At 42.3% G+C, this 27,138-nt stretch overlaps 1 protein-coding gene across 1 annotated transcript in view; it reads left to right on the top strand.

Moving 5' to 3' along the window:
• The first annotated feature begins 467 nt into the window (after nt 1-467).
• The window catches only part of lpp (LIM domain containing preferred translocation partner in lipoma), a 141,789-nt gene continuing 115,118 nt past the window's right edge, over nt 468-27,138 (top strand). The window contains exons 1-3 of the mRNA XM_079157984.1: nt 468-542; nt 4,132-4,203; nt 26,484-26,529. The gene's annotated coding sequence lies outside the window, so the exon portion shown is untranslated. The remainder of the gene's footprint in view (nt 543-4,131; nt 4,204-26,483; nt 26,530-27,138) is intronic.

Here is a 27,138-nt window from a genome sequence, read left to right on the forward strand (position 1 = left end):
ACACTTGCTGAGCTGCTTCCTTTTCAGCCAGCACCTTGTAATTCCAAAGCCCTTTGTCCAATTATCAGGCCTCGGTTCAGCAGGATTTCTATAAAAAAAAAGAAGCCCTGCAATATCCATGTTCATAATTCAATCTAAATGTATAGCACACAACAAAAGTAATCTAAACTAATATAGAATTCTTGTTATGTTTCAGTTAGTCACAGGATGAGTTATCAACATGTGTCTTTTGGGGACAGAATCATGGGGTTTAGCTTAGGAAAAATAAAAAAGGGGAAACTGCAATCCACGAAACATTTCTCTATGCATTTTTTCCCTGTTCCATGTACATCCTTCTGTAAACAGACTCGGGCCCGCGGTCTTCTGGCTCGGTGACACCGCTGGCCTGCTGCCTTACATGGGCAAACCTCTCAACTCACTCAGACGGCTGGAATTTCAGAGCGTGACGTCACCGCCTACAACTCTCCCAGAATTTGGATCAAGAAGTTTCACTTTTTTTCTGGTGGGATTTGAACCTCTTGTTTTATTTCCTAGAAAGCGAGGTAAGCGAAACTACCGCGCGCTCTTGTCGCGCTTTAAACATATCTGCGACTGTCGGCTGTGTTTTAAACCGGTGTAGTTTAAGGTACGACTGGTTAACCCGGTGTTGGGAGTAGCTCCTCTTCGATTTGTTCGGCCTTGTTGTGCTATAATATGAATTGTACTGTAGCTCGGACTGAGTTCACAATGAGGGCGTGGACTCTTACGGTAGCCTCGGCCGGTGCTAATGTTACATGTGGGTACTAACGAAGCTAACTTGTCGGTAGCGAGTGCTGAGCCAGGCTCAGTCATGCGTTCAATATATACGACGCTGTGAGCCGTCAGGTTTTGCCAAAAGGGACTCTGGGCGTCTCTGGTGTGTCTGTTTTTAGCCAACTGCTCTGCTGCTGAGCAATGCGGAAGACAGCCGTGTCACCGGAGAAAACACGAGAGCCGCTCTCTGCTGTGAAATATGTCGCTAAACGTCACCTTAGCGGGCTCACGAGCCTCCTGTCCCGTTACAGTTAACAGCGCTAACTGGTAGCTAAAGTAACTGTTTCATAGCTTTTTGGCGTCGTCGTTAAAAAACAAAACAAAAAAGTTGTCCCCCGTTAACGTATGAACTGACTAGTTTACGTCGGCAAAAGGTTCGCTACGTTGTTTAACTAGTTTTGTCGGCGGTGTTTAACATAAAGTTGGAAAGAATTGTGTTCAGTAGTTCTGTGTTCTGTGGACTTCGTAAATGACAGTAACTTTGTTTCATTGTTGCGTCTCATGAAGGTGTGGACTAACTGTGCTGGCCTACAATGTAACGTTCATGTTACCTTTAACCCTGGTTTGGAGCGAGACTACCTTGATTTGTGACATAATAAATGTGCAAACTGGTCGGACCTGGCACCACCTGAAGTCTTAATGCACTTCAACGAGCCTGGGCAGACTTCATGCCAGGTGCTGTACCTTCACCACTTTCCCAACAAGATGTTAACTGAGTTCTGAATGAGGTCACTTTCCTCCTTGAGAAAAGTGAGATTAACCACTTTGAATAGGACGCTTTTGTGTCCAACCGTACTGTCCGCCCAGCTGATCACATCCTCGTTCAACTCTAGGTATGGAGGACAACTCCTACCTTGTTTATTGGCATCAAATGTTTCTCCATATGTCACATGTATTGTAAGGTTTTGTGTGGGTCTCGCTCAAGATTCCCTCTAAAGGATTCCATTTATCACAGTCTCACACACATGACTTGACTGAAATCCTCCTAAATGTGGCTTTAACCTTGTCGGTTGCCTTTTGTGAAAACAAATAAGAGTCCCTGTCCAGACTATAGATATTGTTCTGCCATAAAATGTCGCTAACGTGAAAAAGAAGTCTCACTTTCTTCTCCAAAAGGACTGAATTCAAACTTTGACTTAGATGTTTTAAATCAATAACACCAAGGTCCCCGGAGAGCGCTGTCATCAAACCGCATACATCGGTGTCGCTCTGACACATTTTTGACTCAGGCAACATTAAACGGAACTGTCTTTTAAAATCTCCGGTTTAAAAAAAGGACTCGTTTGACAGCGTTGATGATGTTAAAGTTAAAAGATGAGTGCCTCAGCCGTCTTTGAGCCCGGGCCCCCCTGGTAGGTTTAGTCAAGTTACTCTACTGTTTGTGTTATTTTAATGAGGGTGTCCTTTTTTCTTGCAAGGAACAGCAGCAGCAGACTCAAAGTGAACCGTTTTAGAGCCGAGCGTGATGTCAAGTCGTTGGGCTTTTTAGAAAGTGTCACACAGAAACTAGTGTACACCTCTCCATTATCTATAATAAGAGTGGGCTATTGCTTTTGTGTATCACTATTACATTTGATCTGCACATACGTGTCAATCTTTGCCACAGGGTCATTTAACAACACTCACTGACGTTATGGAGGTATCTCCAGAAATTGTCAAAGACTCTTCTAATCATCTTGAAGATAAAACATATTCCATCAACCTTGCACAAACTGGGGCTCGGTATCCCCAAAGCCTGATGTTGGGTTAGTGAGCAGCTACCTGTACAGCACCTGTGTTTCTCATACTGTTTCCTTAGTGCGACGGCCTTCAATGTGTTGGGGATCAAACTGTACGTTCCAATACCCATACTGCCATACTATTGAGTATGCCAGAAAATAATTTAGTCCCGGTACATAGCATTTAAAATGGAGTACGCCAGAAATACCAGGATGTTCTACTAAATCTGGTTGCATTTTGCAGTTTTCCGACCCACAATCCTTTGCGCGTCAGATATATGAGCAAGAGGGTCAAAGTTCAAGGTGCCATGTTATGAGGAAGAAGTATCTGTACTGCATGCAACAGGACTTATTGAATGGGCAGCTGCAGTATGTACTAAAAGCAGAAAAGCAACAGTATGCGGTTTGGAACGCAGCTCAAGGGTTAGTGACTGACCCAAGATTCTTGAATGAAATCTTGTTAATTTATAGTGTTATGGAGCACATCAAAAATATGCAGAGGCCACAGAGTAGGGCTACGTAACATTGTTAGAGGAAAACAAGTGTGTATTAAGATAACGAGACAACACGCAGGGCACAGCATGGACATGTCAGCGCCCGCTGTGCTGCCAGGTTAGGGTGTGACATGTGCTGGGCTGGTTTGCACAACAATACTGTTGCCTTGAATCCATGTGGATTACAAAAAAAAACGTTGCGCTGCAGGACAAATTACTGTCACAATTACTACATCTAAAACTAAAGACAGAGTCAAGTTGGACAGTTTCCCAGCAGCCTTCAAAGAATATACAGGAAGTCACAGAAACCGTTAATAGTTTCATCCTGTTGGATCCGATCTGTAGGCGGCCTGTAGTTTGCATTTGTTTGTAAATGTATATATGTGGAAATGTGCATATATGTCTGGCATCGTATTCTATCCTTTATTCTCCTTATGGTCTGCCTGATAAAACACTTGTTTTGATCGTGCTGTATAAATAACCCTTTTATTATTATCAACCACACCAGTTGTGTTTTCACACAGCTTGAGACTAATGTCCAACAATCTAGTGGTAAATATTTAAATTACACTGAAAATTAGGATTCTCTACAAAACGCGGTGTTTTGTTGTCGAGACTAAGAGCCAATCGGCTCTTTGGTCGGTGCGACAGCCTGGTGTTTCCCATCATGCCCTGGGTGTCGTAGTCGGTGGAGAGCAGCTTGCTTCGCCTCGATCTCGTGAGGTCATCGTTTGTCCACGCCAACCTTCAAATCCAATGTTATTTCAGTCTTAGTTCTCTTCGCTGAATAATTGTTCCACCGCAGTGAAACGTTTTCTGCAATGCAACTTGTCAGCTTTGTTTTCCCTGAACTGTGCCTCTGCTGTGAAGTATTGCTCCCAACAGGCCGTGACAGGTGCCTGGTGAGAAATGACGGGCTGAAATTTAAATGGGAAACCTACACTCGGGTCCATGCAGGATTTATAGGAGGCTGCCTATGGCTCATCTGTCCTCTGATGAACGGCACACTCATGCAAACACATTTCTGTGAAGTTGACAGGACCCACTTACTATGTTGCTGTGCTCCTGCATAGCTAAATTATAGTTACGTAATCCGTTTGAATGACAGAGTTTCTCAATCTCAACAGATTTCGACATACGGTGAAGGGCGTCGCTTCAACCGCCTTCCAGGAATCCCGTACATTCAGAGAGGAGACAAGGTAAGACTGCTTTTGCTGTAGTGTGCTTTTTTTTAAAAAATACACTAATATTTCAATCTGTATTTTTCCCCCTGCTTTTTATGTTTTGTGTTGGGTGGTAGCAGAACTTATGTTTGGAAGGTCGTGTGTTGCTGTTTAAGCGCAGAAAATATGGACATAAGTTCCCACGTGAGGGTCAAGTCGCTCTGTAAAGCTGTCACACATTTGCACATGATGGTTTGGAAATTTAAAGCAGCACAGTGTCGAACACAGAAAAGCTAAAACCTGCTTGGTTGATTCTCAGTGTGTTGCGCGGTGTATCTTTCAGTGAGGATCCATATCAACTTGTTTTTGCTGTTAATATCTCTGTAAGCTTTTGCACAGCGGACGTAATGTCGCCTTTGTTTTAGGCCAAACTGCAACCCTTAAAGGGGAAGAAGGGCAACTGCACGTGTGAACAAAGAGTGTACATCCTTTTTACAGCCGACGTCACCATTACGTCATGGTGTGGACGTGCTGGAGGCAAAGCGAAGGAAGGAGTGGAGGCATATAGGCATCAGCTCAGAGTCGTGGGGCTAAAGTTATGCATCGTAGAAGTCCTGCTGCTGTGTTGTTGGGTGTCAGATTTAATAATGCATACATTTCAGACGACAAACTGTGACTCTAGGCTCCAGCTGCTGCTGCTCCAATACATCCAAGAAAGCAGGAGAGAAAATCATGCTAATAGTTTAGCTTAGCCTTCTGCTAACCTCCTCAGCAGTCACGGCTTTATTGGGATACACACACACACACACACACACACACACACACACGTTTTGATTTAGCACACATACGATGAGGAAAATGGAGATAGTCACATAAAGTTTGTAAATTTCGACTCATTTTGCGGTTGCTAGATACCTTGCTAAATAAACTATGCTTTCACGCTACACTGGTCACAAAAGATGATGTCTCTGGTTTTGCCATTTTGCGATTTGTGCTTGATTTTGATACCTTTTTTATAAAAAAGAAATTAAAAAAATGTGAGTCCAACCATGTCGTCTGGAGTGCTGCGCTATTCGGTGGAGGACTACTTGAATGCTTACGGACTATTTTCTTTGTTAGATCATGTAACTCAACTGACTCGTAGCAAGGTTTGTTGCATGAACTATGGTTTGTCTCATTGTAAAAAGCACACGTTATGTAGCCACGGCTTTTATTCGTCTCTAGCTTCTTTTTAAGGCGTCTATGTCTGCATAGACATTTCAGCCACATTGTCATGTGACCCTGATTGCCCCCCCCCTCTTCTAATAAGTTTCAAAACATGCCATGATTGTGATTTTAGAGTTTGAATTTAAATACATTCCACAAATTGAAGCACCTCACTCTTCTCCCACGGCTCAGCAGCAACAACAGGCTTTTCTCATCTTTTGTCCGGTGCCAGATAAAGGCTCAGTTAGTGATTTAAAAGCTGCACCAAATCCTCATACGACTGTTCAGACTGATTTGGCATTGCTACAAATCAGATGTGCACCAGATTTAGGCCCAAAGGTATTTCAGAATATTGTCAGAAAACTGTTTTAAATGCAACTATTTTAACGAAAGAATATTTCAAAAGTAATTTATGATCATGTGAGAATTTCAGTCGTCTGAACGCAGCCCGTCCCGTTGGGATGTGGATGACGTAGGTTGGGCTGTAACGAGCTCTCTCCAGCCAGGTTGCTCTTCAACAGGGAGGGATGCGTAGTGTTCTCTCCCAGCAGCTGTTAATGTTACAGGGATCTCCGCTGACCCACAGGCACCGGTGGGGAGTAATCACACTTTAATTATACCTTCTTAATCACTGGAGCACAATCAGTGAGACACGACAGCTTCTCTCAGTAAATGGGCTATCTTTAACTTCTAATCTGGCCCGGTCGCCTGATTAACAAAAAGAAAAGAAGTAAATTGCGTCTGTTTCTCTGCATTTCTTTTTGCAAATTCATCGTGATGCACATCCACAGCTTTCTAAGCTAACTCCTCTTCTCTACATTTTGACTCCTCTTCCCTTTTTTTAAAAACTGGAGCTTGTAGGGCCGGCTCACAGTGTTACCCATCTTAGGTCAGACCGTATCCCAAAGAGATGGTGAAAAGGTCTCTGGTGTTATTCCCAGTGAAAGGTATGCACCACAGAACTGGCTCTGCTGAGGGACTCTGGCTCCGCAGCGTACGGCATTCCAAGTTAAAAAGCAAACCCAACTGATATTGCCCTCAATACTGTCTCCACACTTTCTCCATATTTGGAAATGTTTACCTCCTCACGCTGGTTGACAGAGGTTGGGAGAAGGGGATGTGAGTCATTTGGGCTGCACAAGGCTTTCTAGGGGTGAGAGCAGCCTTTCCAAGTGACTGCCGTTTAGTCCAGCTAGTTTCCTCTGCTTCAGCGATCGAAAGACAAACTGTGAGTATCGCTCTGTGCTTCATTGTTCTCTTGATGTTTTTATTTCCTGTATGTGTGCGCAGTGAGAATGCGACTACTTATTGTCAAAACAGTGCTATGATCTAATATCTTTTTACACAGTCCAAAGTCGTGTATGTATATAGGCTGCCTGTGCAGAAGAGTTTTGTCACTGCTTGATTGAAAGTTTGTGAGGCATTAAGGAGAGTCCATTGCTGTTTCCTTGCATCAGACACAACACCGACACACAATGCTCCCGCGCATCTCCTGCAGAGTGGAAAAGACAGGGACTCGATATCGACTGTTCACCAGCTCACCGGAGATTCTGTTGTTATTATTATTAGGGCCCGAGCCGCCGACAACGTCGGGCCGGCGAAGGCCCTATTGAAATTGTAGGGGTTCTTATTATTCCTATTCTGATTTTTATTTGTCGTCAATGAGCGCATATTTGGAGTATTGCCCATACCCAAAAACTCACCAAATTTTGCAGACTTGTCAGGTCTGGTGAAAATTTTCATATTATATAGGTTGCAAATATGCATTTAAAAAAATGGCTCTCTAGCGCCCCCTACAAGTCGCGCCGGCGACGCCCCTCGGCCAGTTTGTCCGATTGACTTGAAATTCAACACACATGTCCGAAACCACTAGATCTAAAAAAAAGCCTCTCAGACCCCGAAACTCCGCCTACTTAAATTTTCGGCCATCTTGAATTTAGTGTAAAACACATCTTTGCGAACGTCTCCTACACGCTGGCTCCTATTGCTACCAAAATTGCTGTGGATCATAAGTGGATGTAGATCACACAGATGTATCAAAAGATTTTTGATATCTCTTTGCGTTGAAAAGATATAGACCAATGAACTTCCTAGGGGCGTGGCTTAATATCAATACACATAACTTCTCAACCCAGTGTCGAAAATTCACGAAACTTTCAGCATATGTGCACATCGCATACCGTTACATACCCTGTGATTTGTGTTTCATTCAACCAATAGGGGGCGCTACAGTAAACCCGCAAAGTTGTGTTTTTTGGCACTTTTCGCATTTTGCAGCCTTCGTATTTTAACGAACTCCTCCTAGAGCATTTATGCGATCGACTTCATATTTGTTCAGGGTGCTCTTAAGACCTTTGTGATTAAAAATTATTAAAAGCTAGCGCTTTCGTCGAAGAACCTTGACGTGGCGTGGCGGCCATTTTGCATCATTTTTATGAAAAATCAAGTTGTTATAACTCTAAGGTACATTAACCAATCCACACAAAACTTCTTGTGCATGAAGCCTCTTCAAGCATGAACACACACAAATTAAAAAAATTTCAATAACTCATAGCGCCACCTACTGGCTGAAGGCAATGTTTTTTTTTTTACTTTCATTTATTCCTCCTAGCCACGTGACCCGATTAGTCTCAAATTGTGCTAGGATGGCCTTAAGACATTGATGAAGATTTGCCATAAGTATTGTGAGTTTTCGTTGAACGCTGTTGCCGTGGCGACGCATCGTTCGCCATGCAAAATTGAAGTTGTTATAACTCCAAGGTACATTATCCAATTTGCACAAAACTTCTTGTGCATGATGCCACTTGAAGCCTGAACATACCTGATTTGAAAAAATTCAAAAAACTTATAGCGCCACCTACTGGCTGAAGGAAATATGGTTCAGTAGGTTAGGATGCTCAGAAATTCATGGAACTTTGCACATGTGTCAAAGGCATCGGAAGAAGTATGTGGTATGAGTTTTGGCCTTGTCCGTTTTAAATTGCCTCTGTAGCGCCCCCTACAATATTTCAAAAGAGCAGCCCCGGCGCTACGTTTGAGCTACACGTACGAAACTCGGTAGGCGCGCGTATCCTGTGGAGACTTAAAAATAAGTCTCTTGGCACCATGCTCTAAAACCTACCAAAGTCGGCCATTTTGATTTTGGTGTCATTTTTCCATAGCATAGTAGGTTAGGATGCTCAAAAATTCATGGCACTTTGCACATGTGTCAAAGGCATCGGAAGAAATATGTGATATAATTTTTAGGCTTGTTCGTTTTAAATTGCCTCTGTAGCGCCCCCTACAATATTTCAAAAGAGCAGCCCCGGCGCTACGTTTGAGCTACACGTACGAAACTCGGTAGGCGCGCGTATCCTGCGGAGACTTAAAAATAAGTCTCTTGGCACCGTGCTCTAAAACCTACCAGAAGTCGGCCATTTTGATTTCGGTGTCATTTTTCCTCAGCATAGTACTATTTGCAAAGCATCGTTTCCGGCATCGGGCGGTCCCACGCGGGATCGACGACGTCTCGCTCGCGGACGCGCCGTCCCACGGTCGCGGACGTTCTCCGACGCGCAGGCCGGAGTCCGCCGCCGGCCCCGACGCGCAAGGGAGGCGAGGGCCCGTTCATCACTGCTCGCAGTTTTAATTATTATTGTTTTAAAAGTAAGGACAAACTCAGCACTGTGAGAACATGTGTGACCGGGACTCTGACCTTGCATGCAACCCGTCAGTAATACGAGGAGGTCGGAGATGAAGATGAATGATGTCTGGCCCAAACGGAAAAGATATTGTGGGAGAGAAATTATAAAATAGCCGTTTCTTTCTGCAGATGGCTTGCAGTTGAGTGTGTGTGTGTGTGTGTGTGTGTGTGTGTGTGTGTGTGTGTGTGTGTGTGTGTGTGTGTGTGTGTGTGTGTGTGTGTGTGTGTGTGTGTGTGTGTGTGTGTGTGTGTGTGTGTGTGTGTGTGAGAGAGAGTTGGGGCCAGCTCAAGTTGAGAATTCTGGTTTGTACAAACATCCGCTCTAACTGATATCTACACCTTAACAGGTCTGACCTTCCTCCTGGCTCTCACTCACACACTTCAAACACTCCGGTGTAGCCGGTGCCCGGCAGTAGTCGTGGAGGGAAGAGGGAAATGATTTTGACTCGGCTTTAAGGGCTAACCCGCTCACCTCAGTGATGGAGTGATTACCTCTCATTTTATCTTGAAATGATGCTGGGACTGTACCAGCCTCAGAGCTAGTGACCCCGTTTGCGTACAAAGTGTCAATTGTTATTTTTGTTCCATATTGTTTTATTGGAGGCTGAATTCTGTTTCGCTGACACATTCATTAATGAATATAATAATCTCTAAGCCATTTATCCCTTCATGAAATGTTACATGCAGCATGTTTTCGGCCATGCTTGTTCCTTTTTTTTCCTCCAAAGACTCAACCGGCACCCACCGCACGTCTTTAAATATATTTGTTTCCTCTGCAATGACTTCTAAACATGTTTTAAATTATAGATGGCCAAAACATTTTTGGATCATATAGGTCTGTAGCAGTGTCACTGTGAGCGCGATAGCATGCTGACTTTGTCTGACATGCCTCAGGCTTTCGCTGCTTTCTGGGTGAAATTTTGGTCTCCATTGGCCTTAAAGTAAAACTTTCTAACATTTGGAGATAGAAATGTGAAAGTTTTGACAGTTGAAGTTCAAACAAAAAGACTCCCGCACACTGTCCCCTTCACTTGCAGTCAGAGATATTCAACGTTTCGGTACACAAAATTCCATCAGGTTATTCCACCAGACAACAGAAGAGCAGATATTAAATCGATTGGTTGACCCGTGTGGAGAGTTGGATTATTAAAAAACTAAAAAAAAGTTAGTAAAAATTCCCAAACTATAAAATAAAAAAGTTGAGTACACTCGTATAAACCTGCACGAATAAGACAAAAATAAATGCATCCCTAACTGTTGCAAGCAAGCAAGCAGCGCCTCGCTGCTTCTGTGCTATTTCCACGTATTTAAATGAGGTCATATGCAGGCTTATTATTGGCTCCTTTCTATTCAAATGAGCCTCAGTGAACAATGAGTCCAGTTCACAAAGATCAGCAGCGATAGCCACACACAGGTAGAGTTAAATTATTAGTGTTGGTGGTAACATCATAATAATATTAACAATCAGGGCTGTCACACCCAGGCTGTTACTGAATCCTAAATACAGGTTTCTCTATAATTTGTCTCTTCCTCTCAACATTCCTACACACATAGATCAGTTCAGTTCTCTGAGCGACACTGAGTTTCAGCTTTTACCATTATCCCACAATGACTCTGTGGCAGACAGCTGTGCAGCAGGGGACGCAGCATTATGGACGCTTCATTGGGAAGAGATCTAGGAGAGGAAGTAAGGAGGAGTTTTGTCAGAATTGATTATCATAACAACATATGGGGAAACATGTAGAGTGCTTTGATGGCCTAATTACTTTTGAGTAGCCATCAAAGTTAATCAGGCTGGAGCTGTTTTTTTACACACCCTGTTTGAGACTTTGTGTATTTAAAGATCCGATTTATAATTATCCAACATAAACATTGAACTGTTACCACTGCACATTCATGACAATTGTTGTCATAGTTGGCCTTAGAAAAGGCCTTATTCTAACAACAATCTGAGACGCATTTGTTTTTCAGTAGGTTTTTGTCTTGGTCCGTCATTTTAACGTTGATGTGGCTGCCTGCTCGTGGCCATTAGAACTCCTCACCTCTGTTGAAGCCCTCCAGTTCCCTGTTAGCTCTGTCAGCACTGTTGTTTGCCCCGTTAGCGCTGTTAGCTGCAAGCCACCAGCTCAGCCTTCGCCCTGTTGAGAGCCCCTGAGAAGCAATAGAAATGCTGGCATAAATCTTGCATAAATACAGGAATAATAATTAATATCAATATAAAAGAAGCTAAATACCAGTTTTATTTATTAGCTCAGTATCAAGAATATTGGAGTGAGCAGCTTCTTGACAAATCCACTCTCAACAAGAGTGTTTTGAGACAGCTCATTGGCTCTGGCAGTTTAATAGTCTCTGCAGATCGTCGGTTACATTGGTCCCTGGCGACATCTCCAACGCTCTTCAAATCACTTAATCTGGTCTCACTCTACTTTGCGGCCCTTCATTTCCAGATTGTTGCCATCCCCAGATTGGGAGAGATTGTGATGTTTTCAAGACAAGTCTCCCAAATGAATCTCGTCAACAAATTACGGCGTGATTAACAAGAGCAATTACACGGAGAATCCGCCTGAGCTGAGGAGACAAGCTAAAGGGGGAGGAGATTATCTTTCTTATTAAGGAGAATCACTTTAAGGGTTTGATTACTTTCTGTTTTGGTAACTCTTGATTACTCTTTAACTAATGATGCCTTCAAAACAACTGTGAACCGGTGAGACTTTTGGAGCTCAGGTCGTACAGGGTTGTGAACATGTGCAGTGCGTCGTCTGTTTTCTGGCGGCACCGACACTGAAATGATGATCAGAGCTGTGGAATTATAGCTGGTCGATTGGAATTTCAAATGTATTGTAATGTATTATAATACTGTCAGGTAGCATATTTGGCAACAAATGACTAAATACTCTTTTTAGATGTCAGGATCTGCTTTTGGGATTTTCTCACGATCTAAGTTGGTGTTTTTCTTCTCTTTTTCCCAGTCGAGCTGGAAAGTCTGATCCATAAACAAAACTCTGAGACGCATTATCTTTTAATAGATTTCAGAGTTCTTTGGCTCGGCCCGTCATTTTAGCTTTGGTCTGTATAACTCATCGCCTCTGTTGAAGGTCTTCTGCACTTTGAAGGAGGTCCACCTCCCGTCTTTTTCTGCATTTATTATTGACTTTCCAAATACAACCGCTGCGTGATGTCATGACCATCCTTCATGTCAGCAGCCTCCTCCAGACACTCTGTGTCATGTCTGAAGAATTCAGTCTTTATTTCATAGGAATGAATATTCTCTTTTGCCCAGACCTGCCTCTGGAATGGCCAGTGAACTCTGTCTGTTCCTTAGTTCCCGTTAATCAATTTGAAAAGCCTATAAAACAAACGGGATAAACTTTGTTCAGCCGATCCCTACAAACAATCTGTCGGCCATGTTAAGCTTGTGTTCACGGCCTCATTGCTGGTGACTCATTAGGAAAAAACAAGTCATAAACCACAACTTCCGACATAAGTGATGCAGTCAGGAAGCTCCTAAACATAGAGACTCGGTCAGCTCATCAAGTTACATTTGTTTTCTTTCTTGCCTTTATCGCTTTGCCTCTCCCCCCCTCTCCCCCCCTCTCTCTTTTCTTTCTTAAATTCTCAAGGAAATTCACCATCTAATTGACACTTGTACTTAGTACATGAATATAAAGTAATGAAATGCTATATATACACAGTATATATTTATTTAACATACATTCTTTGTTCCATATGTTATGTCTGAAAAGACACTGATTCCGATCAGCAAATGATTTAAACAGCAGTTTTAGTAAGTAGAGTGATTGTGGGTATTGGGGACATCAGACGATAGCAGCTCAGGAGCAGAGAACTACAAGTAGAACCGTTCTGCTTTCTGTAGGAACAATGGTTCAATTCCAGACTGTTTCCAATCCCACCGGGCGTCGCTTCTTACATTCTTCTGGTCGTTGAACATTTCTCCCGACTGCTCATCAACACTTCCCAGTAAACAACTGTAATCTTTAACATTGTCATAATAGTGGAGTGATTGTGTGCTAAAAGTGACATCCCCTCTGTGCCCCTATCGTTTAGGATCAGATGCCACTAACTGATTAATCTCAGATTAGGCAGAAGCTGGAGGCTAATGGGACACTTCACACGACGCGACTGATACTCTCACTTGGCGTGCAGTGACAGATGCCGGCGTCTAAAGGCGGTCACATTACTGAAGCATGTTGTTGGAAAAACACAGAGCTATAACTGATGTGTCAAAACAAACCGACCACATGAAAAACACTCATAAAAGCCAGATTACAATGGCAAAAGGATGATGTCAGTGGACATGGTTAGCTTTGTTTTACTTTTAAATGTCAGCAGCAAGTAGTGAAACCAATCACTGAACGTGTATTCATCAGAAATGCACTGATTGCAATTTTCTTGGCAGATTACATTTATTCTTTTTAAAGTCTGACCTGCCGAATCCGGTTTTCATTAACTGGCAGCAAGGCTCTCGACTTTTTATCACCTGCGTCCTGAAGTCAGTGTAAAGCGTCAAATATTCTAAATGTTACACTTTATTTTAATCATTGTCGTCTATGGTGGTTATTTGCACTAAACACAAACTTTAAATTAGTAGGAAGTAATAGATGTTGATTGAACTGTTTGCTTTGACTAAAAGCCGTGTTGGCATTACTCGTTTTAAAGCTGTATTCTCAGCTGCTTAGAGCTCGTGTTAGGAAGTTAAACAGGGAATAAATCCCTCTGTAATATCTGTTTTATGTTGCTGTGGAAACGTCTCCTTCAAACAACTTTGTTTATTCGAGTTTCTCGCTAACATCTTCATTTTACAATATTACATTTGAACTTGTCATGATAGTTATAGTTTGCTTTCACGCAATACTCATATTTTCACTGAACAGAGCTTGAACGCATCGTAATAACCTCGGTTAGCGTTAGCTGTTAGCTCCTTTATCAGCAGTCGCTGTCTGGATGACTCTGAGCAGCATGATGGGAAAGAGTCACGATAAAAGCAGCGTCTGATCAGTTGTTTCAGTTGTTCTTGTTCTGGCTTATTGTGGAATTGCAGTTGTGACAAATAGCAACCTTCACTCACGCTAATGAACTTTTACACTGACAACTTATCGTCTTGTAATGTTAAAGTCTGTGCCGCTGTGCACGGCTGTAAAACTATCACACACGTGTGTAAACGTGTCCGTCAGAGGAAATATGAGGTTTGGATCGGCTGCAGAACAATCTGTGCATCTCTTATTTACGGAGTAAAGGTCAATACGTGTTTGTAAATGTGTGTCAATTACTGGAATTTCCAAGGAACCTCTTCCATTCAATTTAAACTAAATCCGCTAATATCTCTATTTCTTTTTTTTTTTTTTTTTTTTACTTAAAGAACTCTTAAATATAACCTTTAGTTTTTAAAAGTCTCCGGGATGCACATTCACAAAGCACTCTGGAGAGAACAGCGAGACTGTAAATGGAGCTGTAATGGAATGTCAGCCATTACCAGAGAAGTCAAATACAAGCTGCTGCTATTTGCCTTCCGGAGTCATTTGTCAGCTTGAAGTTAACTCTTAACCTGGCACCGCTTTCTCTTGATCTTGATCAATAAAAGAGAAGGGCTGCTCCTGGACGGATGGAAACCGTCAAAGCGTGCTGATAAAACCGTTTTGGAGAAGCTGGGGAACGTGGGGATTTTTCGAGCTTCGTGCAGGCGTTTTGAGATGTGAAGGAAGTGCTAAACGAAGTCGGAAGCGTTGTGATTTTGTGCTACGTCAGACACGACACCCTTTTAGTTCTGCCACCATCTTATTGCATCATCGTAGCTGTGAGTCGGCGGTGTGAGCAGCAGAGCTTTTACCCCATCCCTCTTTTGGAGGAGCCTGCATCCATCCGTCTACTGGCACACTGTATACATGTGCATATTTCACGTGGCTCATTGGCAGGATTAATTGCCAGCCAGTCCCTGTGGTCCAGGAATGCAATTACCTACTGACCCAAATCATCCTCTTGGCTGGAAGTCACTGTCTGTTCTGGCAGTGTTACACCTGGGACTTCACTTAACCTCACACTCACCCCTCCATGCGGTCCCTACATCGGGGCAGTGTTGATCTGTGTTCGTGTAGCATCCTCTTTTTAGGAATAGATGTAGATTTACTGTCAGTCTTTTGCTTTAATATTAACATTGAGAGAGATTCAAGATTGTGAGGTAGTAGAAAACAAGTAATGTGCTTCCACAAGTGAGCTGTGAACACATACAGGTAAGATGTTAGAACTGAACATCTTCGTCAATAGCGCTCCCCAACACTCTACTTTTGATCTTTGATCAGATTGGGGAAGACACGACGGGTGAACAGGGTAAACATTTTAACTCAAATATATATCGCCATGAAACTTCCCAAGTTGATAACTTAACATTCAGACAATCATTATTGTATCTCAAGTTTCTGAATCTGTATGTGTGAATATGTGACTGATGCATCGCCTCATTTGCATATGTTTCTAGGACAGAAATGTGAACGTATGTTAAAGCCAGGTTCAGTCTTCATCTGGTTGACCTGTTAGAGTCAAAGGTTTTCACTGAGAGCCTTTCCCTCTTTTTCTCACTATCTAAGTTTTGGGGAATAAAACATTGCATAGATCAGGCTGTGAGTGATATGTGAACCTCGGTAAAACCTCTCAGAATACAGATGTGAAGGAAACTGTAAGGTTTGGTTAATGTAAGAGCTCCTGCAGTGGAGATTTCTGACTCCGAGTCTGAGAAAAAATATGTTTCGAGAAAACTGCTTTTAATTAAGGATATGTTTTGTAAAAAGAAGAATGAATATGGTAAAAATGTCACTAACAGATATCACTGTGAAACTTTCCCAGATGATTACTTACAATAAAATCATTTATTTTTGTATTACAAGTTTTCTGAAAAGTTATGTTTAAATATATAAATGAGGTATTATTATATGTTAACTTTTTGGTGAACTTAGAAGAAATCCGACGCAAACAGACAAAGCAGTAAAATAAACCCCTGAATGTGTATGTCGGATGTTTTATTTCCACTAGTCTGAAAGAAGACGTGTCATGGAAGCAAAATAGCCCAAAATCTCTAAATTGACCAGTGCATGGAAGAAGATGTCTTTGCCTCGGGGCGTCGCGGTAATACAAGCAGTCAGATAAATCTGATTTTTATTTAGAACGTGCTTTCAACATCACATTCGGTCATACTGCAGCATCGCCATCGGACCACGAGGACACTCTGTCTTCATGGTCCGTGTCCTGAGGAGAACTAAAAGACAAAATACATTTGTACTCCGAACTTTAACTTTAGTACCTACTACCACACCATAATACCGTATGCCAAGCATTCAGCTTGTGGAAGTTTAAAAAAAGAAATGTTTTTTGTGACCCAGCAGCACGGTTGCTATCGCCCACCAATGGGTAGATATTAGAATTTATTGTGTATCGCGATTTAAAAAAAAACACTCGCAATAAGTTGATTGTGATGACTTTACATTTTCAGAATTATCAAGAAAATCCTCACGAGTGACTTGAAACAGCTTGCTTTGCTCTCATGAATGAGAAGTGAACAAATAGAAAGAAAAAACAGCCTCTCACAATGTTGCTATTGTTGTTAAAGTTTATACAGTCAGGGGTGGCTTATGATGTATGATTACCTTATTTAAAGATAAAATGATTCCAGTATGATTTGTTGCCATTTTACGAGTTAATGTTGTGAATAATCTCAGTAAAGGTTCATCTTGTCTTTGTTCGTATCGTCCCATGCCTGCTTACCAACCCTTTGACTAGTTTCAAAGTATTTTATTATTAGGTTCTATTTTTCTGTATTTTCTGCCAAAGAACAAACAGACAGCCGTTCCGTGTCTGCTGTTGCCCCTCTGCAGAAAAGAAGAACTACTTTCTAATTTTAAAAATGTAAATCTACTATTTTTAACTAGGGGGAAGGCGTTGGCGGACAAAGCTCCTCAGGCTGCTCAACTTACCAAGAGCTCAAGTTTTTGAGGTCAAAGTGAAGGCAGGCCTATGGGTTAACTTTAGCATGCCCTTGGCTAAAGACACCTCTCCCACCTGTTCGTCAAGCTTTTCCAGGTCTTCCATCTTTTAAAAGCTCCCTTTCTCAGCAGGCAAGGCACATATTTGTCAAGGGATTCACTCAAAGTCCTCAGGAGGTCTCGCTGCTGATCCGAAGAACTTCTTCAGATATCTGAACGACACAATAACAACATACTGTAATACGATGTGTACATAAAGTTCCTGGGTAGCCATCTTGTTCACAGTCTACACCATCTTAAAGGGATATTTCAGATTTTTTTATATACATAGTCAGTGTACTACGACAGTAGGTGTAGTTTGCAGAAACGGACGAGAGTTCCAGCGCTGGAGCAAAGCAATGTGTGACTTAAGGATTAGTTTGGTTCTACCAAAGTCACAATAGTTCCCCAACTCAGTTGTTTGACGGCAAGGTAACCTGCTGTAAGTGTTCTATAAATGTAGAATACACTTACACTAAATATCAAATATAAAATCTGTTGTGCTGCTGCCACGTCCACAGCCACACATTGCTTTGTTCCAGCGCTGGAACTCTCGTCCGTTTCTGCAAACTACACCTACTGTCGTAGTACACTGACTATGTATATAAAAAAATCTGAAATATCCCTTTAAGATGGTGTAGACTGTGAACAAGACGGCTAGTTCCGGCAAAAAAAGTTTCACCAAGTATGAAGTATGTCATTTGTAAAAATGAATCTTGAGGAAAGGAATCCGACCATGACACATTCATGTTCCTGTTGTTTGAATGTTACCGTTATAAGTAATATCAAATAATAATAATAATAATAATAATAATAAAAAAGATCTGCCGGGCCGAGCATGTTACCAGCTCCTGTGTGCCAGCGCGTGGTGGTGCACCTCTGAACTTCAGTAACTGTAGTTCACTGATAGATGCTCTGTTAACGTGTCTAGAGATTATTCTAAGAAGGCCAATTCCCCTTTAAGTGCTTTAGAAACACCAGGTCAGCAAAATCTACATTTCAGTCAATATTTTCCAGCCAAATAGAATTGTTGACAGGAAATTCAGCCTTCCTTTCTTTATAATGCAAGTCCTACTTCACTTGTTTCTTTCCAGGGCTTGTATGAAGACAATAAAGTAGTCCATGAATATGAGATCTGAGTTCACAGATGATTACAATCCCTCCTCTTACACCTACAGTCTATGAGTTACACTCGTTGTCTTTTTCATTCTTCACAGTTCATTTTGTTTGTTCGCACTCTGGCAATTTGGAGAAAGATATAGTTTATATTATAATATAGCATAAAGGCCTCCGTTTTGCACGCCGCCTGCGGAGGCTGACGCTACGGAAGCCGAACACGACCCCTCTGTGAGTCACAGATCAGAGGAGAGCGGTGACGGCTCGGCGCACACTCGCACCGAGCTGGAATGAAACAAAACTCCCAGGTCACGTTCCGGCGCTGCGTCTCAGAATCGAGACTTCCCACACCTCTACGTAGCCGCCGTGCACAGATTGTGTAGAAGGGGAGGATTCTAAAGTCATCGGCATTAGATATACATTTTGCATTTCTCACAACGTTCTAACGGTTTGTCGACGCAGAAGAATACATGGTGTGTACGGAGAACCGGAGGTGATGCTTGTTGTGGAAGAGCCACCGTGACGTGGATCTCTTCTCCTGCATTGTGTCGTCTGTGATGTTTAGTCAGTCGCTCATACTGATTGAACCTAAATTGGATTCCAAGCAGGATATGGACCCCAAACAAACAAAAGCAAAACACAGAGGCTTAACTAAATGGAAGCCATTTATATTTTGTTGGTCCCGTTAGAAGCACTAATGCAGTAAGATTTAGACTTTAAAGCACTGCTAATGCTGTTATAAGTGTATAGGAAGAGGTGGAGGGGTCCTCCACATACGGTCACTTTGTCACAGCATCAAGAGAAAAGCTCCTTTGTGTCTCCACATGTGCATTTACTTGCACTGTTCTCGTGTCACGTCAATACACATCGGAGGTTAAAGGTCACGGTCTAGGTCTGAGTGATTTGGCCCAGAATCTGCTTCATTAACGGATTATCCAATTGTACATGATGTAGCGTGCATTGTGGATCAAGCGCCCATAGTGCACCCACTCTCCGTGGAGGGCCGGCTTGTTGTTTGAGCTCCCTGCATGCTTTTGTTTGAGGTTGCACATGTGGGCTTTAAAGCTGAGGGGGACCTTACGTGTCAGGTTTGAGGTCACTTGTGTTAATATCAGACAGATCCAGTACATTAGATGCATTAATCTCTTAAATCCCTCCAACTTTCATTTGTTGCAGCATCAAATTAGGAAGAAAGATCCAAAGCAAAGCTCTAGATTTGTTTTTGCCACCTTTCAGGGATGGCGTGCGTTCTCCCCGAGCGCTGCTCCGTGCTGCAGTCTCATGATAAAAGCATGGAGAAGCCCCCGCATGTTGTTCTGCCACACGTAGCAACTTAGGAACTAGATCCCAATGAGGAGCAGTTACTGTACAGTTATGTTTCTATTAATGACATTATGAGACTTCAATTGAATACAAGTGAAATTCCAAGTTTTCACTAATGTCGTATCCTGAGATCATTTCAGTTAAATCACAAGTTAATCACAGAACACAAGTACAGTTACTTTGACTTCATGTTGTAAACAACGTTCTTGCCAGAAGAAATCCAAACACGCGCCTCCTGATGTGGGATTGCTCTGCGGTTTTATGAGACAGGTGAAGCTAACGATTCCATTCACATTCAATTGATAACATGTATACAGTGAGTACGAAGAGCAGGATCAAAGTCATCACAAATGATCTGTTACACTGAGAGGAAGAAAGGAGGGATTTTGGCCTAGAATATATATATTTGGCAGTTATCAAGCAATGACTGAACTATCAACACAAGGACACCGGATTACAAACTGGAAAATATGATGAATATTTCTTATATTTCACAGCATCTTTTAAAGTATATTCCTGTTTTCTTTGAATTGGTTGTGAGAGCTTGTCGTAGTAAATGCGTTCGGAGCATGGCGATCGTAAAGCTCACAACTTCTCCTCTTTGTGACACCGTCGTAGTAACCATTAACCGGGGATAATCTCTGCAGCCTGCAAGTGGAAGCCTCTGCAGATTCTAGTGGTTTTGACAGTCAATCACACATTGACTATGATTTTGGTGTTGAACCTAATAATGCATTAAAGTAACAGATCGACTGAGTGACGTCGCACCCTAAACGCCAAACTCTCATGGACTCGTCCGGCATAAGCCCCGAATGATCCCTGAAGCACTGCAGACATATAGGAAGCGTCTGTAAGAGAGCTCTCAAAGACCCTAGGACAGCCGCCGTGCCTCACACACTTATCAGAAATGAATGTCAAGGTCTAAGGGTCTGTGACGGCGGACTTTGGAACCGGGTCACAGAAGCAACTGACACACAGAAAAGAACGAACACGGGGGAAAATCTGCAGGTGACTCAAACCGGTGACACGGGAAAGGCCGGCGCCTTACAGCAGCAGCAACAGCTACACAGGACTGGGTTCAGGTGAAACTCAGTGGAGGCAACCTGTGGCCAGGTGAGGAATGACTCACTGAAGGGAAAGAATCCTAAAAACAAACACTGTCGGGCAGATAACATCCAGACTGTCTCTATATGCCTTTTTAATGCCATTTACAACGGATACATTTGCACAAGCAAGTGTTTTTAAAGGAAAGTAGTGCAAAGTGAAATACTTCAGAGCATTGTTAAAGAAAGATTATGATTTGTTAAGACAATTTTCTCAGTGTTTTTTGAGTTTATTTAAACTCCACATTTGCAGCAGGTTAATGCAACGACTCAGTGACGTCTATTATTAGTGCATTTAGAATTCTAGTGGAAATAACACGCAGTGATTATTCTGAAAATTCTTCATGAAGCTTTGTGTGTTTATTCACATCGCCAAAGAGGTTGTAATGAAGACTTCTAACTGTGGCTGTGAAAGTCACTCTGCTGCGTTGGGCCCGGGATCCGCTCCCCTCTAAGTGAGAGTGCTGCTTTTCCTGGTCCGGGTTGCAGGTCAGGTGTAAACCAGAGGAGCCGCTTGCTCTCTTCCCCCTCCCCCCCCGGGCAGATTCCTTTAAGCCCAGTGGAGCTGCACTCTACCTAGTTTAAAAAAAGGTAACGTGCACAGATTTAATGCTGCGCCCGCTGTGAAGAAGTGGTTATAAATACACTGTAAAGCCGAGGAGGTGTTTTTCAGGGATATGTATTTTTCATTGGTTTGGTGTCAACCTTCTCAGGCTGTACACATCGAGGCCCAATCAAGCTGTCCATTGTGGGAGCACTTAGAAAGCATGCGTCCACAGAGGAAGCGGGACCTGCTGCTCCTCGGCTTTGGCAGACTTGTGTGAGAATAATGTTTGGGTCAGCTCTGGTAAAAAAGAATATTCGTACATCATATAAAGCCTGTGAAAATAGTCGAGTGAAGCAGGAGGACCAGGATGAAGGTTAGAAGAAGAGGGAAGGCCTGTCCATCACAAGCTGATAAATGAAGAGCCCTTTCAGGGCCTAAATTGCGTTTCTTTGACAGATTGCGGGTCTTTAGAAATGTCTTAATGGTCTAATGTACTCGGATGATCACTTGTGTTTGATAGCAAATTGCTCCATCTGAATGTTTAATGGCTCTGATAATTTGAGTATTTAACTCATTGTGTGGCTGAAAGTAGCTTTACCTAAGTTATTGTAATGGTTTTGACATTGAGTGAAATTGGCTCATTTGATTTCACTGTTTAAAAAAAATGAATACAAAAAATACACCTGAGCACTGACAGTGAATGTTTCTAAATATACTATTTGATGTAATGTAAAAAATAAATGCCCTGTCGGCAGGAAATGCATGGTTGATGTGATGGACTTGTGTAAGGTCAGTTCTCAGGTCTCTAATGCTACAGGTGGCTTTGTTCAGATAAAATTCTAGCAACGAATGCTCGTCGTCGCCGGTTTAAGCCGTGTGTGTGTGTGTGTGTGTGTGTGTGTGTGTGTGTGTGTGTGTGTGTGTGTGTGTGTGTGTGTGTGTGTGTGTGTGTGTGTGTGTGTGTGTGTGTGTGTGTGTGTGTGTGTGTGTGTGTGTGTGCCCATGGAGACAGTGACCGTCTGATTGTCATAATCTGCACAAAAAAAACTGTAAATTTACAAAACACAGAGGCAACACACAAAGTGTTGGCTTCAATATGACTCTCATATTCCAGAGATATAACTTTCAATAGATAAATGTCCATAAATCTGCTTTGAAATAATAGAAAAAACGATGCTCCTCTTCACACCAGAGTAAGTCTGAGAATGGTCACGTGTCTCTGTTAGACTGCCTGGTATTTGTGTTCACGAGACAAAAATATGTGACGGTCAAATAGCCTCAAGCGGTTGAATTAAAAGGTATAAAGTAAATTCTATTGTACGCTCTATTTATTTGGTAAGTTCAATAGCCATCATCTCAGCACCAGCTGCAGTAACGAGGCCAAGCGGCTGTAGTGTGACGGCTCCATGTTCGGTGCAGCACTGGGTGTCATATTTACTGGGATTAACACGAGCCTTGTATTTACTTTAGTATCTACTGTAGATTTATGTAAAAACATGTACATTTTGATGTTGGCTATGAGAGTGAAAAATGTTTTTTGCTGCAGGGCCGGATTTCTGCACAGCTGCTATTACCGCTGCCTTAGAGGCGCCATGCAAGTACCGGCATTATCAACGATTACAAAATAAATAAATTCTGCTCTTAACTCATTGGATTGGCTGAACACAAACCCATGAGCCCCTTTGACCTGTGTTTCCCACCAGTTCTCCTAGATGTTGTAGCGCAGAATGTGCTGGAGCCCTTTTGTTTGTGTGTTTGTGTGTTTGGGTCTGTAGCGCAGAGACTGTAAGTCTAAGATAAATCAAACATGGTGGAGATGTTTCACGTCCCCCTCTTCTCAGGGGCGGGGAAAAAAATTCAAGTGATCGGTCAGATATTGGTGCTACTGTATATCAAGATGTTCTTTCTGGTTTGATGAGTGATTTTCGCTCCCATTTCGTAGCTGTAGAGGTAGTTGCTGGTTCTGATACATGGATTTCTATGATGATGCATGTTTGGCGGTTCACCTGGCTGTGAAAAGGCTGTTTGCATTAGGAAGAATCAGTGAGTGTGTGGAACTGCATTTACAAGGCATACATGCTTAAGAAGTTGCTGAAAAAATAATAATGGTGCTCACTAAATCTACCCTGGGTGACAATTGAGGCATAGATTAAATATTAGCAGCACGATTCTGTACCCTTGGTAGAAAAGAATGGGTAATCCCCACTGAAAGCGATTTTGATGTCAACTATGCTTCATTTTATTGAATGTATCTATCCGCTCTGTGAGACGGCGTTTTTATTTTGAACACATCAAGGTTATTTTATTCGTGTTTACTTAGTCAAGCGTAATCTGCATAGACGGCTATTTAAATCCAGGCGGTAGCCTCCTGGTCTGAAAGGGGAACCCACTAGTGGCTTAAACCTGCATTCTCTCTACTGACCATCAGGGGGCGACTCCTCTGGTTGTATAGAAGTCTATGAGAAAAGGACTCAACTTCTCTCTTGATTTATTACCTCAGTAAACATTGTAAACATGAGTTTATGGTCTCAATCTAGTTTCAAGTCTTCTTTAATACAGCATGATGTTCATTTAGTAAATGATGGTCCATTTAGAGTCAAACAGACCATAAAGCGGAGTGTGTTTTAGGGCGGGGCTACCTTGTGATTGACAGGTCGCTGCCCCGGCGTTGTCGGGCCTTGGAGTAGTCCTTCTTTTTGTCTTACAACTTTAAATCTTTCACAGTGTGTTTTCACTTCATGAAAGTAGACATTCTGGTCGCCTAAAAATGTCCTAATGAACGTTCAGTTATACTTAGCTCCACCCACTCCAACCAAGATGGCCACGGCCAAAAACCAAGATGGCCACGGCCAAAACGCTAAACTCAAGGCTTCAAAACGGCAGTCCAAAAACCAATCGTTGACTACGTCCACTTATTTCTTATGCGTCTCTTTTTAGCCGTATCTACATTGATTGATCAAAGCTCCCGGTCTGTCAGCGAGCTTGTCTGTATCACTACAGGCAGATTCCCCTCACTCGCTAACTAATAATTAATCCATAATTAATCCACGCCTTGCTCCCAGTGGTGATTCCCAATGACGACTGTTGACCGGGAGCTCTGTGAAGTGTTCCTCACATTGGGCCTGACCCAGGTGTGCCCGAATGATGGATCCCACTCTATCATAAACTGCAGGCGTGTGGCAGAGTGTTTATTATCAGCACTGGTTACGCCCCCTAAACACTGTATACAGGCAGCCGCTGTAATAAATACTCTGGCACAGGCCCAAGAATGGGAGAGATGCCACCAACAAAAAAAGTGGTGAAATTGAAGCGCTGTTAAATAAACCTAAAGTTCAACATGTGATTTTAGTGTCAGTAGTGGCGTAACAGGTAAATCAAAGAGCAGTGTGTCAGTAATTCAGGAGCTGAACGAGGCTTCAGTGGTCTGGTAGTTCAGCCCACAAATGTAATAATCCACTCATAAAAATGAATCCAATTAAACATATTTGAATCTCAGTTGATTATATGATAGTCATGCGTTGTTTGTGTTCCTCAAATTGTGTTGGACAAACTCTTGGTGGCTGTGAAAACGAGATGTTTTCTCCCGGTCTATCTTGAAGACGTTGGAGAATCCCAGAAATCAACGGGGACAAACAAAATGAGAACAAATCCTGGATGCAAACAAAAATCAGAGGACATTCATTCTTATCTGGCTTCTTGCCCTGAAAAGCCATATTTGTTTTCTAATGTCACTTTTCTGTGCTTCATTAACAACAAATGAAATTCCATTACCTTCTGTATTGGGGCAGAAGTCTAATGACTGATATCCCAACACGTCAGCAGATAAAACCCGAGTTATTAGGGCTAGATATCACTGAGGAAAATATGTTCTTGTTGAATTTTTAACATATTTTATTTTCTCTTTATTGTTGATTAATCCATTTATTTAGTTTTTCATTTAACCGACTAATCGTTTGAAAATTGAAAATTGAGAAAAACTGCTAAATCCTCACGTTGTAGAAGCCGGAACAGAAAGGTTTGGTTAACAGATTATCACAATGATTTCAGATTAATGTTCTAACAGTTATCGGCTGATTGTTTACGCTGTTGCTCAAATAGTCCTAGAAAATGTTTGCACTTTATCTGGTCATTTTTAGGTTTTGATTAAATATGAACTTAAAAACACAGTAATAAAAAGCAGGATTCTCTTTCTGTGGTAAAAAAAGTAAAACAGGAGGTAACCACATTAATATTGATTCAGTAATTGAGACTGCATAAAAAAAGATGAGGAAAAAAGAATCGGCGTGTCAGACCGCATGAAAGGACACCAGAATAGAGTCTCAACATCAACATCATCTCTGGAGGAACGTGTCCTCAGCTCCCCGGCTGCTGGTTACCGTTTCCTCCTCGCCCCGGCTATCTCGCTGAGCTCCTTTTTATAACATGCCGCCTCTGAAAAGTGTAGGGGAGCATATGCTAGAACAAGGAACGCCACTTCAAGCACTAGTCGTTCCTTAACATTAGCGCGGCGTAAAGGAAGTGAAGTTGAGAAAAGACTTTAGTTGTCAGCTGCATGTTCTCAAAACATTGGATTATACTTGCCAAAAAAAAACAAAGTGTGAAGGAGGCACGGATAACAATCCCAAACTGGCGCCCACCAGTAATTACGATGTGGGTACAAAGAGATTTTTGCCATTCTAAAGGGAGAAGGGGAGTGTAGGTGTATTAATTCCTATTCCTTCCTGCTTCCTCGACTTGGAAGTTCAGATTTAGAAAAATAGACCCACCCCACCCCACCCCACCCCACCCCCCCCCTCCCTCAAAAGAAAAGACAAAACAAGAACTGTCACATTGACTGACGCCAGTCGCATGTAGCATCTGTGTTCCCACCACTGCTCCCCATAGTATATGCCACACTGTGGCAATGTGGGGAACCTGACAATGTCAATTTATCAGAACAAACGAATTCCTCAGCAAGAGGAGTACACATCTTCAGGGCCCTGGAGACATGAATCATTCCACCCCCACCCTTACCTGTATCTAAACCGAATGTAGGACATTCACAACACCAGAAATAGAAATTTCACTCACAATTATCATTTTTGAATGTATCCCCTGCAGTCAAAAGTTGGGGTTTCACTTTGGGAGTTAGAGCTGCACTTTTTAACGCCAACTTTGTTAAAGTAAACAATTCCATGAAAGGCGGCGCGGCGAACGGCGGCTGCAGCCGGAGATCGGACCGTTTGGATGAATCGATCCGTTCGGCCTCGAGTGATGTTCTCATATCACGTTTCTGCTGCTTTGCTGTATAATTATGTTGTGTCTCTTTTCAGGTGTCTGATCCTGTAGTCCCCGCCATCGCTTAGTGTGACAATTTGGGTAAGTACTCGACCTAATTTCTCCCCTCCTACAGTACGATACTGTATATAAACACGTCTGCTGCTGCCTCTTTCTTTCCCCCTGTAGACAATATTAATGTATATTTTGCTTTATAAAAGAGCTGCTGTGAGAGTTTTTGGGCCATCTCACATCCACATCTCCCAGAACTATTGAACTATTAGTAAACTAGTAATCACAAAGCATTGTCTTTTCACCATTCCACCTCGCCTACACTGTTCTCTAAATCTCTTGAGAAACTAAATGATAACAAAACAAAATACCACAGATATTGTTTTCAATATTGCAGTGATATGTGTTAATATTCATTTATTTTCTGTGTTGCTGTGACTCAGTTGTTTGTGTATTAGCTAAACACCGTAGTATGGGTCGTTAATGTCAGTGGTGGCCATAAAAAACATTATGTTGGAGTGCCGTGCAGACGTTCATTTTGACCCAGAGTTTATTTTCCCACATCGTCAAAAGCTGCTGAATGGAAACTATTGTTCTGACTCAAAGGTCCTTTGGTAAAAGCCCTTTTATCTGGGCTTCTAATATTGACAAAGTGTCGTTAAATTCAATCATATTGATGCATTGAACTGGAAATGAGCC

The sequence above is a fragment of the Pholis gunnellus genome, assembly GCF_910591455.1.
Source record: "Pholis gunnellus genome assembly, chromosome: 4".
Taxonomy (NCBI): domain Eukaryota; kingdom Metazoa; phylum Chordata; class Actinopteri; order Perciformes; family Pholidae; genus Pholis; species Pholis gunnellus.